The sequence below is a fragment of the Meleagris gallopavo genome, chromosome 3 (genome assembly GCF_905368555.1).
Source record: "Meleagris gallopavo chromosome 3, MGAL_WU_HG_1.1, whole genome shotgun sequence".
Lineage (NCBI taxonomy): Eukaryota > Metazoa > Chordata > Aves > Galliformes > Phasianidae > Meleagris > Meleagris gallopavo.
The window spans coordinates 41,454,431-41,466,735 of NC_139406.1; positions in this window are offsets into that span (position 1 = coordinate 41,454,431).

Sequence of the window (12,305 nt, forward strand, 5' to 3'; positions counted from 1 at the left end):
AAAAACAGTTTGTTAGAAGTAGAAATCTGATGCTGATCCAGTTCACAGTGAGAAGCATATGAATTAGCAAACAGCACCAATAGAGAAATAAATTTTTAGTTACAATCATTTTTTGGAAGAAAAGCAAGACAAAAGCAGAGCCATATGGACTTGCTTAATGAGAATTTTTGGTGTATAATATGCTTCTCTGATTATCTGTAGCTTATGTGACCTTTATTTTTTTTTAATCTAATGAATAATATATATATATATATATCACTCTCACCATCTGCATTAAGGACCACACCAGCAGAAGTGCTTCAAAGCTTCATGCTGGCTGAACTTCTTATAAAATAGGGCTCTAGTGATTGTCTGTTATACCAACAAATATAAAGAATTGAAAGGCACATGAGGAATTTTTCTTTCATGCAGGTGAAATACTGGCTAGCAGTATGTACTTTTCACAGTTGTTTGAAAGAAAGATATTTCAAATATGACTAGGAATGTTTATATTAACCAACAGTAATGGGGTACCCATGCACAGTAGTCATGATTATAACAAAGAAATATCTTCAGCAGTTGCCTTCTCATTGACTTTGACCTACCTTGCCCATAAAATCTCTGGAAGCAGTGACAGATTTTAAGAACAAAGAACAATGCAGTCATATGCCATTTACAACTGAACAGTTGTTCAGCAAGGTGTCCATGAATATTTGTTCAATTTAGCAGATAAAATTGCATGCATCAGTATTAATGACCCTTTTCAATTATGTTATCTAGGCTCTTGAATTCTGTTAACATAGCTCTGAATGATAAGCAAATGTTTTAATGCTTTGACCTTCAGCCTCAAATGATACAAATGCAGGTGACTCTCTCAACTGGAGGTTACAGATCATGGGAAAAAGGAAGTCTGTAAAGAGCTTGTGGAGCTAACAAGGTGAATGTAAAATCACTTGCTTGATCTCATTCCCTTCATGACTTTAGGCAAATCTTCCAGGTGAAGAAGCACAAAAAAGAATTTAAGTACATATAAAGGCTTTGGTCACTAATCTCTTTGTCACTTTGGACAATTCTGTAAACTGGAAGTGTTCTATGCCTTTATCTCACAGGAATTGTTGTGTATGATTAAATAGAGTATAAAAGAAGATCAGGTTTACATACACCAATGAGAAACATGAAAACATGCAACAAATATGGAGAGATTGGATTGGTTACTCCTTTCTCTAACTTTGCTTAGTCTGTTTACTTTGTAAAGCACCTGCATACATTTCACTCACACAGCAACTTGTTAGAAATTCTGAGCCCAGCGCACTAACCAGTATAGCAAAATGACCATTTCAACCAATTCCTCTAATGACAAAATGTATCTTTGAAAGCTTACTGGCGATCTCACTTATTTTAAAGCTTTTCAGTGCTTACAAGGTTTTTAGTCAGCTTTCAACTACCAGAATTAGGACAGAGATAAGTGCTTAAAAAGGGCTATGCAGGAAGAAGTGTGCCTCACTCTCCTCAGATCTTTTGAAAACTGACTAGATGTTTCCAAAAAGACAACAAAGTTTGACTAAATATGTGATGAAAAGTGGAAAAATTTACTTATTAGTAATAATCATATATTCAGTGGGAAAAACATTGGAAGCATAATAGTGCTCTAAAATGCACCAGCAAGCAATTAATATAAAGACCTACGCAAAGTTAAATGATATAGATGTATACAGTTCAATCATTCAACTGAATATCTAATTTCCTATCAAAACAATGTATCTGTAAATTCATATCACGCTGTCTTCTTTCTACTCTTTATGCCGTTGAAGAGAAAAATAACGAGTGAGTTTCCTTCATATTCATAGAGAAAACAAACCACCACTGTTCAGTTGCTTTCATTTTTATTGATCCCTTCTCAATACTTTTTATGCAAACAACTGTTTACCATACTATTACAACAGAATACAACCTTACATAGCACCTTTTTAATTACTGCCTTTTTAAAAAAAATCTGTATCATATAAGTTACCAAAAAAGAGACATGAATCAAAATCACATTAAAATGTACTGCTTTGTAGATATTGAACAGTCAACAGCAATTTCTAATTTTCAGTTAAATTTTATTTGCAAAACACCAGAATCAAGTTAATCCTGAGTACAAACACTTTGGATGGAAAAATGAACTTATCCTATTGATTGGAACAAAAGAACTTAGCCTTTTGTAGAAATGCAAGACATATCTCTCATTGCCCATTTCAAAGATACATTCTCACTTACAAGCACAAAGTGAAACATATGCAAAATAAAATTCTGATCCTTTCAATCTGGACTTTTTAAAAATGTGTTTAAAATGAGCCATTATGAAGGACTGCAAAGAGTTTAGGGGAGCCTATGACATTAAGAAAAATACTAAACAAAAATCAGTGGCACATTTTGTAAACAGCTACAATGTATTGCAAAAAAACAGAACCTTACTGCCTGGTGAGTTCAAATTTGTGAAAGAAATTCTGCTCCTGGCTTTGCTGAGGTGTCATTTCCATTCAATTTAAAGAATTATAAGTTTACTTTTTTCTAGCCCTAAGCTGCTGTAGATGTGCTATGATGTTCCTTCTGTCTAACTCATCCATCGGTCTCAGTCACCACAGGATAAGATGGGAGGGAAAAACCTATTGCTAACAGAAAGAAAATAGCATTTTGTAAGGATAGCAAAGCTGTATTTAATGGAAGAGTCACATAAACCTTTAAATTTCTTTATTTTATTTTGTTTTATTTTATTTTTTCATTTTTATTTTTTCTCTTCTGATCAGCCTTCTAAGGAAGTACAATTAGAACTGTTATTAAAACTATAAGCGAAGTCATCAAGATTTATCATTTTTTTGTTGAATAACCTGTGTAATGAAGCACTGAATTGTAACATAAGTTTGGGATGTTCATACCTGCAGATAATTAAATTACCGAAGAAGGGATGTAAATCTCTATTCAATTTTAATGGACTTTAGAGACTAACTTATAGAGATTAAATCTGGTTACATAACTTCACCAAAAGGTTCCCACTGGGGAAAAAGGTATTAGATTTCACAAACTAACTGTATATAACTGACATCTATATATGCAGCTCTTTAGGTTAAGAAAGTCATTCCAGTTTGAATACATAAGCTTAAAAAATAATTGCAGGGAACAGAAGTAATTTCTGGAGCTTTATTAATATCAGATTAAATATGTTGAAAATGAAAAACCAACACACAGGGAACTCCCCACATTTCTTTTCTCATTAGATCATTTCAATCTTTACTGTAGGTTACTGTAGATATCCAAGATGATCCCTGCAATCAGGAAAATTCTAAAAATTTGGGGAATGTAGGTGGAGTCATTTATGATTTTTAGATCATTAAGATTTTAAAATATTGATATATATGAAGAAATGGTGGTGATTAACTACTGAACAATATTAGTTAATGGTTCAGCATGCAGAGTAAAATGAAATTCAACATATAATATTAGTATATGCAGGATTTATGGTAGTAAATGTAATCTAATAGAATACAATTATGAATCCTTACTGGAGACTTATGATAGAGTCATAGAATCAAGTAATATTTTGGGTCAGAGGGGCCATTAAGATCACCTAGTTCTGATCCTCCTGCTGTAGGCAGGGACACCTCCCTCTAGATCAGGTTGCTCAAAGCCCCATCCAGCCTGGCCTTGAATGCTTCCAGGGAGGGGGCATTCACAGTCCCACTGGGCAACCTGTTTCAATGTCTCACCACCCTCACAGTAAAGAATTTCTTCCTAATGTCTAGTCTAAATCTACCTTCTTCCAGTTTAAAGCCATTTTCCCTCATCCTACCACTACATGGCCTTATAAAATGTTCCTCCCCAGCTTTTCAGTAGGAAAAAGTATGCAGTACCCTTCAGGTACTGAAAGACCACTATAAGGTCCCTCAGATGCTTCTCATCCCCAGGCTGAAAAGCCTCAACTCTCTCAGCCTGTCCTCACATGGGAGGTGTTCCAGCCCTCTGATTATCAACTAATTATCTCAAAGTGAAATCAGCTAGAAGGACCTTCTGGGTTTCTTGGATTTTGGATTTGCAATTTTGTTCTAGTCATCTGAGAATAATTTATTTAAAAATTTGTCTATTCCACTAGATGAAGTTCACAAATTCATCCATTAAGTTCATTAATTTAATACAAAATAGTCACCTTCAATGCTTTAAAATAATGTCACTAGCATTAATTTTGTTTTTAGGGTAATAATATGTGAGTATATTCCTTTCAAATTCTTTTGGCATTTTTCAGAGAAAAATCAGTGTTAGAATTAAAGAATTTGTGATTTCTAAATCTAGTCTATAACACATTGTAACCTACGAGATTGTATGTATGTATGACCAGCGACAAAGACTATCATCAAAAATCTTGCATAGTATCTGGTTCTTAACATTGCCATACAGTCTTTTAAGCATTTAAAATAACCTTAAACATGGTGTATCCACTGAGTTTCTCAGTGGCACTAATTTGTGTCTAAGTCAGTAGGTATTAAGTATCTGATAGACCTAGTTTTCATAAAATTGTCTTATCTTTTTTGAACTGTTGATAATTTCAGCCCTTATATCACTTTTTGGCAGAGTTCCACAATTCAATATTCTGATGTACGAAAATCTTTCTTCTGTTGTTTTTCAGCCTGACATCCAGTAATTTCAAATATTGTCCAGAAACTTTTTCCAATATGAGAGAAAAAGTCTTAAGGGTAATCTCTTCTCTCACTTCCTCTCATCCTCTCTCTTCCCCTCATTTTTTAATAGAGTAAATAAAATCTATTGCATTGGTATGCAAAGACTGCAACTAATACTTATCGGTACAACAAAAAATGCTATGGAATACTGGGTTGAGATTGTATTAGATCTAGCTGGGATATAGCTAGCTTACTTCACAGCAGCCTGTATGGTGTTGTGATTTGCATTTGGGACAAAAGCAGAGTTGAAAGCACACCAGTATTTTTTTGCTGCTTTTTAACAGTGTTTACAATGTTGAGGTTTTCTCCCTTCCTTCTACATTCCCCTTGTCCTGAGCCACTGGACTGGAAGTGGACTGAAAAATGAGAGGGGACAAAGTCAGGAGAGATGATTTAAAATGAATAAAAAGATATTCTATAACATACAATTGCATGGTCTGCAATGAAATCCCAGGGAAAGATAGAAATGATTAACATAGATATGGAACTTACGGAGCTCTTACGCTTGCTGAAGCTCTGTTCCCCAGTAAGGAGTTGCACATTTTCCTGCCTGTAGGAAGTAGTAAATGAAATTCTTTGTGCCTTGCTTGCACATTTAGCTTTTGGTTTCCTTATTGACCTGCCATTTTACTCAATGCACCAGTCTTCTCACCTTTCTATTTTTAACTGGCCCTACATCAGAGAGGAGGGAATGAGAGTTGTTAGGATGAGTGCCTGTCTGCTGGCCAGGGCCCTCCCACCACCATCTTTCAAAGAAATATTTCAAAAGGTGTTTCACAGCCTCCGAATGATCATATCATAGAAGAATAGGAAAATCCTGTAATAATTGCTCTCATAATCCTTGAAAAAAGAATCAAATTTCCTGAAACAGTTGCATGAGGGCAGCAGCTTAGTGAGACAAAGGACTTAAAGATCCTTTCTTCCAATCTTATATAAATATATTCTGTATTTTAACCCTAATGATTTCTTACCAAGGAAGAGTTAAGTGTTTTACGGTTTAATTTAATTGCTAAAGTCTTAAACTTTCCATGATAATTTCTAAAAGACAAAAAGCAAATTCCACTCTCCTGGGAATTCTTAATTCCCAGTTTTGGTGGCTTTTAAAGGGCAAGTCTTACTGGAAGATTTCCTTAATAAAGATCACTAAATTTTATGTCAGCTATGATAGTCTCTCTTTTTGGAGTTATCATCCCTCAAAAAGACCTTGGAAATATCTTTTGAAAGCATCCACTTTATTCTCAGCCCTACTACAGTGTTAATATTAGATATATATGGAAGTTTGTATTGCACAGTTAAATATTATGCCAAGAACTTAAATAATACATTTTGATACAAAGGATATGCTGGCCATTCTAGAAGTTTCCATCATCAGACCTTTTTTTATCTGACCTGATATCTTTTTTTGACAGTTTTCCTGTATTCTGGCCTGTTAATATTTTCCTATCTGATGTTCTGCCATTCTTCTATTTCTGCCAAGCAAATTGTTATTGATACAATTTCTCTGAAACACTGTGAAGACATGACAGGAAAAAAAAAAAAGAAAAAAAAACAACCACCACTATAATGTATGACGCAGTCATGCAAAATTGTCATAAACATTTACTAGCACAGGCAAAAAACTGACGTGCTTGCCATCAGTAAAATGATTGGCAATAATTAAAAAGGCAATAATATTTTGCCCAGAAACATGCTTCTATGAGGAAAAGTTGGTATAAATATTTAGTCTCTCAAAAAGTGAATGAACAGAAGAGATGTATGTGAAAAAAAAAAGAAACCTAACGACATTTTGCTTTTCAAATTTCTTTATGAGCAGTCATTTCTGCAGAGACAATTATTGAGCCTCCTAACACATAATAAACAAGTATTCCATATTCAGTTTTAGAAAAGGAATTAAGGACTTGTTCAAGCTCACAGTACATGTCTATCACCTTCTAAGCAGTAAATTGTCTATAATATTCATGGTAAACTTGGTCTTTCATTTTTCCATGCATGAGAAAGAAAACGTAGCAGGAGATGGAGTGTGTTCAGATTCCATCCCAAAATGATGTTGACTAATCAAAACCAGCAAACTAGAAGAAATCTAAGAGATAGAGTTTTGTTTTCCTTTTCTATCTACTTGACAAAAGTACTTCTTTAAAATGTGCAATAATTCATTTTAAATAATTACATCTGATAGTTAATTGTCTTCAGTTTTATTGCAAATATTAACATCATGAAGTAGACTGAAACACAAAACAAAATTTTCAGAAATTTTCAGAAATTCTAAACATTAAAATTAAGTTCCATATCACCTGTTGCTGTCATACCTAAGAGATATCTAATGTCAATGCTTTTTCATGGATTTACTGCTATTAAAAAAAAAAGAAAAAAAAAAACCACAATTTAAATACTATTGAATTTTCAAAAGATGTAGGGCACATAGTAGTTCTGAAAATTCAACTTAAATAGTATCATTTGAGCTGAAGACTTAAATCATGGAATTATAAATCATGGCATGGATGGGTTGGAAGGGGTCATAAAGATCTTGCAGTTCCAACCCCTGCTACAGGCAGGGTTGCCAACCACTAAATCAGGCACTAGATCAGGCTGCCCAGGACTCCATCAATCAAAACTCCAGGTTTTGAGCATCACCAGGACAGGGCATCAACAACTTCTCTGGGTAGCCTGTTTCAATGCTTCACCATCCTCCAAGTGAAAATTTCCCCCTAACAACAAACCTAATGCTGAAAGATATCACTGAGATAATATCGTCTGATTTCTTCAAAAGTATGATTTTTTCTTTCAAAAATATGATTTCTTCATAAATATGATGAGTAACTTGTTCCAGTAGTTGATTGCTGTCATAGAAATGAGATCAAAAAGTCTCACAAGAGGAGCTAGAAAGTTCATAAGTTATCTATAGATAGATGTTTCTGTGGGAGGTGCTTGGGCTAGAAGCAGCAGGAGCTACATTGGAAAATTCATCCTGTCTGTGAACTTTACAAGGTGAGAATTAATAGAATCATAAAATCATAGGATCATAAAATGGTTTGGGTCAGAAGGGACATTTAAGATCATTTAGTTCCAGCTGCTGGCTATAGGCAGGGACATCTTCTAGACCAAGTTGCTCAAAGCCCTGTCCAGCCTGGCCTTGAATGCTTCGAGGGAGTGGGCATCCACAACCTCACTGGCAACTACTGTCAGTAGTCTTACAGAGATTTTACTGTTACTTTTGATTTCATTTACGTATTTGGACAGCAAGAATACATGACAACACAACTTTCAGGCATATGAAACAGAGAAAGAGATAAAAGATGCATAACTCTTTGATGTTTTTCAACAATGTGTCTTTGGCAGTATTTTTTTTTTTTCCCATTTGTTTTCACTGTCATGACCGTATTATTGACTCTTCTTTTGGCATTCTTTTTCTTTTACTTACCCACACCTCCAATATGTCCAAATAGTCCCATCTTTGCAGCTACTTTTGAACTTCATACTTCCTTCAAACAAAAATTCTGTGGAGAACATCCATACTTTGTCTAAAATACAACCTGTTATGTCATTCGTTTTTTTTTTCTTTTTAGTTCTCAAGCTCTACACTGTCTAATTCTCTCTTGATTTGCTTATCTAAAGAATGTACATGTTCTATTAATAGCACTGAAGATTTGAATCAGGATTAGTACCCTTGGATTATGCACAGATTATTGGTATTTTAAATATATTAGAACATTCAAATTTCCATTCTCAGGTCTTTGATGAAGATAATAGAATTTTGGACAGGAAGACAAAGCAAATTACGAAAAAATCTCTGTTCAGTTAGGTTGTTCCAAAGTATATGTCTTTACCAGTCCTGTCTACATCTACTTTGCCTTGCTTTGTCTCAGCTGTACCTTAAAATAAACATTTCCATTCACTGAGTCAATGAATGAAATGAAGAATCATCCCTTTTCTGTGTTTCATTCCACTTACAGAGTGCTGCTGCTTTGCAGCCAGTTGCTAAAGAATATCATCTTTCTAATTTTCTTTTATTTTTCACATTGATCTCATCAATATGACTCCATTAATAGCAACTATTCAAGCACTTAATCAAATTCCCAAAGACAATGCCACTTTTAAGAACTAAAATAAATTCATAGCGTATGTAAATAATCATTACAGTGTAGGCTATCTGAAAGCTTACAGATATCAAAATGTGACCTGCTATGCCTAGGAAAACTGTAGGAGTGCAATAGTACCTTCTTAGACGTTTGCAGGTAGGAAGGTGTGAGATAAAAGAGTTGAATGTATACGATCTAATACAGAACCAAAGGAGATCTGTGTAAGGCAGTAGTTGTATTGTGAGGGAACGTGATCAGGAACTTTCCAAATATACTATTTCAACTCTACACACTTTTTCTGCTAGTGACAGAAGTTTGAGTGTGTGCCTAGTTTATGGACAAAATAACCTACTAATTAAATTTGCATCTGATATATGGATGACAGATGGCAATACACAGAACATAAATGATTTGCTATATAAACAACTGACTTAATTTTGGAAGTGATGCCAAGGCCTATGGCCACTATTTTGAGCCCAAGTAGTGGTCGCAAGACTCATGCTGACTTGTGGTTATTAAGTGGACAATTACAGCAAACTGCAGTTGATGCATATAGTGAGATAACCATAAGATACCTAGGATTAAGCAGAAGCTTCTGTTGTTTCAAACTATTACTTCAACACTAAGCTGCATGTTTTATGGCATTGCACAGCAGAATATTGTGACTCTGCATCATGTGCAATAGAAATGATGCTCAAGCCAGTAATTATAATTCTCTGCAAAACACACCCATTACCCTTGACTGACATAAGAAACGAGAACATAAGACAGTGATAAAAATTTTTAGCTCTGTAGACATATAATACATATTAAAGTAATTTATACATGTAATAGATAAATATTAATAAAAATTGGACATTAGGATCCAGGAGGAAAAGAAATCAAATCGAAAATGATGATACAATATTTACTTAATCATGGATCACAGTACATCACAAATTGCATTCTGTACATCACTGAAAATTTCCCATCTTAATAACTGTGGGATATCCTCTTATTTAATTACAGGGATCCATCTAATCTTTCCTGGAAATTCAAATCATGAAATGATAATCAGAAAATTCATATTTCTTTAAAAAGCAGCATTACAGCATTATAGAATTTCAAGTAATTTATGAGTTGAAATTGCATTCCCAAATTTAGTTATGTGTACATGTAAGAAGGATTTGGCCATCTGTTTTATTGTTCATACGTAAGTCTGCATGGATAAATGTTGTTCAGAACTACTTAATGCATTAATCTGACAAATAATTAAGTTGTATATGTATATTGGTTTTACTTATAGATTTACATTGTATTTGCATTTAGTAAAGAAGTCTGGCTAAACATAAGTGGAACATTTTCATTTAATTTAAATAATCTAAGCCATATTTACTCTGCATCTTCCTCAAGCTTCTGAATTTTCTTATCCTGAGTATTATTCCATTAATATTATCAACACAATCTGCTGTTGTATTGCAGGTAACTACTTTTCAGACTGCAAAATAATCTCTTATTAGGTTAAAAAAAGAAAACAAGCAAACAAACAAACAAACAAACAAAAATCCCACCTCCTTTGCATCAATGACACAAATATTTTCTGATAACTTTTTCTATGCTATAATTTGTGCAAATATCTGTCCAAATCAACAATTTATGAAACAGGATTTTTTTTCTTTTTTTTTCTTGTTAATATTCCTATAACGTCAATGGTGGATAATTTACAGTTGATTTATCCTACAAAGAGTCCATGACTGGGGGAGAGGTAGGAACAGGATTAAACATCTATTTTCTGTGCTATTCATCCACATCAACTACTTAATGTTGCTGTGAAAAGTAAGACTCAGAGAAGATAAATATAAAGGTATGTTTTATTTTCCTTCCTTCAGTCCTCCAAACACTTGGTTCTTTTTGCCTTCTCTAAATTGTCCGGCTGATCTCCATCACATGTTGAGAAACTGTCTATCAGTGCAGAACATGTAGAGGAATTGTGTAAGCAGACCATCTAGGAACCAGTGGAAAATAACAAAGCTTGTAGATTGTCATAGTGTACATAGCTCTAGGTTTAGAAAAATCTGGGGGAGGAAACAAAACAAAACAAAACAAAAAAAATTAATTAGAAAAATCCAGAAAAAACCTTCATTGGGGGATGCAAATGTGCCTACACAAAAGAATGAAATTCAGAACAATTTTTATAATACGAAGAAAACAAAGAATGTGAGGATTTTTTTTAATTTAAATTTAATTCAAATACTTTGGATTTTTTGAAGAAAATATAATCTAGGTTGATATTATCAGAAGTTAAATATTTTGCTACTTCCCAGTGGGAAATGAAAACACATAAAAGAAATGAAAATCTCTTTTGGAAAATGATAATAGTGTGAAAATTACGTTTTACTTCAGAAAATGAACTCAATAGAAAAAGCCTGAGGAACTATAATAGAAGTCTTTCTTTATTATTGAACTTTTAATAGGATTGAACTGTAAATATAGCCTTTTTTTCTTTGTTTGCTTGTTTTTTCCCATATTGCTATAGTATGTGAGCACTTTTCTAGTTATTGCTGAATAATTCTTTCAATAAGTATGCTGAAATGGAAAGCTGTAATAATTCATTTTTCATTTGAGTATGAGCCATGTCCAAATATTCAATTGGAAGTTTTTGGGACATAATTCTTTTTGTCCACTAAGTCTCAATTCAAAAATGGAAACAAAGGCTATAGTGACTGCTCTGAAAGTAATATCTCCTATTTTGTTGTGTTGACTTATGACATCAGAGGTGGATGTTGGTGGCATGGTAGTAGCGGCTGAACCTTCCTACCAATATTGTATCATATTTTGTTGCGATATGACAGGTGGCAACATAGGGGCAGTCTGACAGAATGACAGGTGACATGGAAGTGTATATGAAGCAAAGATGTATCGCTGAATTCCTTCATGCGGAAAACACGGGACCCATTGGCATTCATCAGTGCTTGCTGAACATTTATGGAAACAAACAATGGATATGAGCACAGTAAAATGATGAGTGGTGCACTACAGCAGCAGTGACAGTGACAGTGCGTCACCTCTGCTGGTGCCGATTTTTACAACTGCAGCATGTCCATGGCTGGCAAAAACACATAGCTAATGGTGGTGATTATTTTGAAAAACAGTGTTTTGTATCTGAAAATTCGCTCTATCCAAAAGTGTTATTGTGCTCTTTATATCTGCTGCAGTTTCCGTGGAATAAATAGGAGGCATTACTTTTGGAGGGGTCTGCAGCCATTAAAAATAATACACAACAATTTCCTTGGGACATGCTTTGAGAAAATGTCATTTGCTTTCACATAACAGCTGTTTTTCTCTTTGATGTGTTTCTCATTGTTATCAAATATAAAATAATCTCAGTTCTGAATTCATCATTTTAAATGGTCTTTATTTTCAGTTATGGTGAAGGAAGGAAGGAAGGAAGGAAGGAAGGAAGGAAGGAAGGAAGGAAGGAAGGAAGGAAGGAAGGAAGGAAGGAAGGAAGGAAGGGAGGGAGGAAGGAAGGAAGGAAGGGAGGGAGGAAGGAAGGAAG